Raw genomic sequence first — 4,025 nt, 5'->3', positions numbered from 1 at the left:
TTTTGAGACAGAGTCTCACTCTGTCACCAAGACTGGAGTGCAGTGGTGCGATCTCTGCTCACTGCAACTTCTGCCTCCCAGGATCAAGTGATTCTCCTGCCTCAGCCTTCTGAGTAGCTGGGATTACAGGCATGTGCCACCACATCTGGCTAATTTTTGTATTTTTAGTAGAGACGGGGTTTCACCATGTTAGTCAGGCTGGTCTCGAACTCCTGACCTCATGATCTCCTCGCCACTGGGATTACAGGTATGAGCCACCATGTCTGGCCACAACTTGAATATATTAATGGATTGCTAGGAGCCACAAAGAAGGCATCCCAAATATCTGTATGAAAAAAACGAAACCAAATACGTTTTTCTGGGTTGTCATAGAGCTTTAAATCAATAGTGGTCTCATCTCTGCTCTTTCTACATACCATATGCTTTTAATTTGAGCCTTATATTCCTAGACTTTTTAAGTTTCATAAACATGATCTTCATTTATGGGTGCATTTTCAAATTAATCGGCTGCATTTCAGGCTTCAAGAAATTAAGGAAAACATGCACCTGTTCCACTGAAAAGTTTCCTTTTCTGTTAAGGCCTCATCCTTTTTAAACTGCATGTGTAAGAAGACAAAATGAGTTACACAGTATCATCCACCTCTCCCTTTTCTTAATTACTCTGGTGATTTCCTCTGAAAAATGTTAAGCATAATGAATCTGGGGTCTTTGTATCTGTCCCACTTCAGATGCCAAGCTGCATAAACACAATTTTCTGTTTTAACATACTGACAAATTTCAGTATTAACTATGGACTAGCAGACAGATGTATATCAGTATACCACTTGAACAAATCAAACAAGATTTACTTACAGGACATGTAAGGAAGCTAATAATCAGAATATACAGGAAAATGATCAGAAATATTCTTTTCTTTTTTTTCGAGATGGGGTCTTGCTCCTGTTGTTGCCCGAGCTAGAGTTCAGTGATGCAATCTCGGCTCACTACAACCTCCACCTTCCAGGTTCAAGTGATTCTCCTGCCTCAGCCTCCCGAGTTGCTGGGATTACAGGTGCAACCATGCTCGGCTGATTTTTTGTATTTTTAGTAGAGATGAGTTTTTACCATCTTGGCCAGTCTGGTCTTGAACTCCTTACCTCAGGTGATCCACCCTCTTCAGCCTCCCCAAGTGTTAAAATTACGAATGTGAGACACCACACCCAGCCTGATTAGAAATATTGTGCAAGCAAGATATATGCTCTTTCTGTGAGTCAATCTAATAATAAAATCAGATAGTCTAAGTACTACTACTCACAACGTGTTTAGCATTCATGTAGCAAAACTCCAAATAATAGACTTTATAATGAGATAGATTAAAATATTGTTTTTTTTGAAAATATACAGTGAGAAAGCAAGTAGTTTATCACTGACTAAAAGAAGATTATAGTACTTCTTATACCTTTTACTTTACATGTTGTATATACATAAAATCATAAGCTAATGACTTTTTCAGAATCTCACTTGAGATTCTGAGGCAATAAGCCTCAGAGTATCTAACTCCCAGTCTTATATCTTGATAGCATTGATAAACTTCTGTGGCTGGGGTGGTGTGAGAATATTAAAAATTTTGGCTTTACTTAAATTTAAGATCTCAAACTATAAAAGTCCTAGAAGAAAACCCAGGAAATAGTCTTCTCGACATCAGCCACCATGGCATGTGTATACCTATGTAATAAATCTGCACGATCTGCACATGTATCCTAGAACTTAAAGTATAATTTAAAAAAAAAAAGAATCTTTGTGGGATTCATCCCAGTGATGAATGTTCAACACGTGCAAGTCAATAAACGTAATACATCATGTTAACAGAACCAAGAAAAAAAAAGTACAATTACTTAAATAGATAACAAAAAAAATTCAGTAAAATTAAACATCCCTGCATGTTATAAACACCCCATTGTCTTTGACCATCCATTGATGCCGATAATAAGTCAAATGTCAATTTCATCATTGTGACAATCTGTATTTTCTCTTTGGTCACATACTATCTTATTACTATATTTTCTCTTTGGTAACATAGTATCTTCTCTTTATTCTAGTGATATTTAGGTTTTGTTTATTTGTTTGTCTTATCCTTTAATGTGATGCACATTTTGTGATTTCATTCAATTCAGATACTCAAATCCTTCAACTTTGAATATTTGTTCATTTCTTAGATAATTTTCCTCCATTCATCTCACTCATTTTCTTCTTTTATACTTCTGATTAAGTGGGCATTAAAACATTTAGATTGGATGTTTTTCCTTCTTTTTAATATTTATATCTTGTTTTCCTCACATTATCTGGGAAGTTTTCTAAAGAATATTTTCAAACTCATTGATTTTTTTCTTATTTTGACAGTCATGTTTTAATTTGGAATTGCTTTTATAATTTAAAGTTAAATTGCTTAATTTTTCATAATCTTTTCTTTCTGTTTTAAGGGAAATAATATCTCAAATATACCTGGGAATAATAATTTACAGGTATTTTAATTATCTTCTGTTTTCTTAATTGTCTCCTCCCTGCTCACCATTTAAATTTTATTTTATTTTTTCACTGAGACTTCTGTGATTTTAGGCTTTCTTCAGTGTCTGGAGTTCCTTTACTGGAGGCTTACAGAGGATGCAATATACAGACAGGTGGGCGTTTGTTTGTACAGAACAGGCAACAATTAAACAGGAGACCCTAAAAGCTGGAGTGTAATGGCCTTCACTCTGGGGACCCTGACCCCTACTGCTCTAGGAATAATCCCAGTATATTCGATCAATGACTTTAATCACCACTCTATTTTTTGGCTTCGGACTAAGTACCTGGCTGTTCAAAGTTGTGCTTCGGAATACAGTAATGGCTGCTTTTGACTAAAGCTTTAATTCTATTACTCGCTTCAGCTTCTTTTGTCCTCAGGGTCCCGGGTCTTTTCAGGTTCTGCAGGGCTTTCTCTGCAGGTGTAATCTGCTTTACATATCCATGAGGCTGCAGCTTTTTCATCCTGCACATTCATAGGTCATTACTCTGTCTACTTTATATCTCTTGTGAATTTGTTTCTTCACAATCTCTTACCACTGAAGGTTATTCTTCTGTTTGTTTGTTGTTTTACATTTAACCCTTTTATTTTTGTTACCATAATTTCAATGGCATCTCAAGAAGCATTAGAGATAAATATTTTGGTTAAGTCTGGTTTTTTTTGAAACTGAAGTTGATCAGCTCCCTTTTCCTGGTAAATTTCCACAACTCATGAGATTGGAATATGCCAATTGAATAGCATATGTATTTTCCATCAATCTACTAGCTAGATATTGGTTAATTTTACTTCTTGTTGAAATACAAGTGTCAGTAAAGAAGTTATCAACTATACTCTGGTTTCTCTTCAGATCCTATAAATCTTTCGCCTTTTACTAAAGATTTCCATGGAGAGGAACAACTCTGAGTCTTAAACCAATTTTTTGAGGCCTTGTTTCAGCAAGGTTACATTAAAAAAAAAAAAAAAAAGAAGAAGAAGAAGTTCTCAACTAAGAAATGATTCATCCGTGCTTAGTTTTGTAACAAATATTAGAAATATAAATCCCTAATTCTGCTGAAACTCTCATATAAAGCTTTTTTTTTTCTGTGCACTGTTGTTGTTGACTTTAAGGATGTGTTCATATTCACTGCTGAATTCTTCACATTCATCCCCCTCTACCTATTTAGAATATAGCATCCTGTAGAATGTAGGCTATGTAGTATCTTCTTGAGAAAGAACATTGGTAAAATCTAAAACCTGAGATAAAATGATGTCTGAGCACTCAGAAATAAATTGCACAACGAAATCACATTTCTAAACAGCATTTCAGAGAAGAAATTCTAACAAAGATTTTTCTTTTCATTCAATGGTAATGGAAAATTCAAAGCAGCAAATTTAAAAAGGGTGAGAGGTTACTACAAGCAGAAAAATTACAGCAGTCTGGCAATTAGGAAGAGAACAGAGAAGAAAGCCTACTGTGAGAAGACCTAAATATGCAAAGTGCAAA

At 35.0% G+C, this 4,025-nt stretch overlaps 1 non-coding gene across 1 annotated transcript; it reads left to right on the top strand.

The window, feature by feature from the left end:
- Nucleotides 1–3,369: 3,369 nt before the first annotated feature.
- Nucleotides 3,370–3,485, top strand: LOC119474009. The gene has a single exon (XR_005203295.1). It is a non-coding gene; the product is annotated as a U5 spliceosomal RNA (small nuclear RNA).
- The last annotated feature ends 540 nt before the right edge of the window (nucleotides 3,486–4,025 follow it).

The sequence above is a fragment of the Cebus imitator genome, unplaced genomic scaffold (assembly GCF_001604975.1).
Source record: "Cebus imitator isolate Cc_AM_T3 unplaced genomic scaffold, Cebus_imitator-1.0 Scaffold201, whole genome shotgun sequence".
In the NCBI taxonomy this organism is placed as follows: Eukaryota; Metazoa; Chordata; class Mammalia; order Primates; family Cebidae; genus Cebus; species Cebus imitator.
The sequence above is the reverse complement of the archived record's forward strand: the minus strand, read 5'-3'. Positions and strand labels throughout refer to the sequence as shown.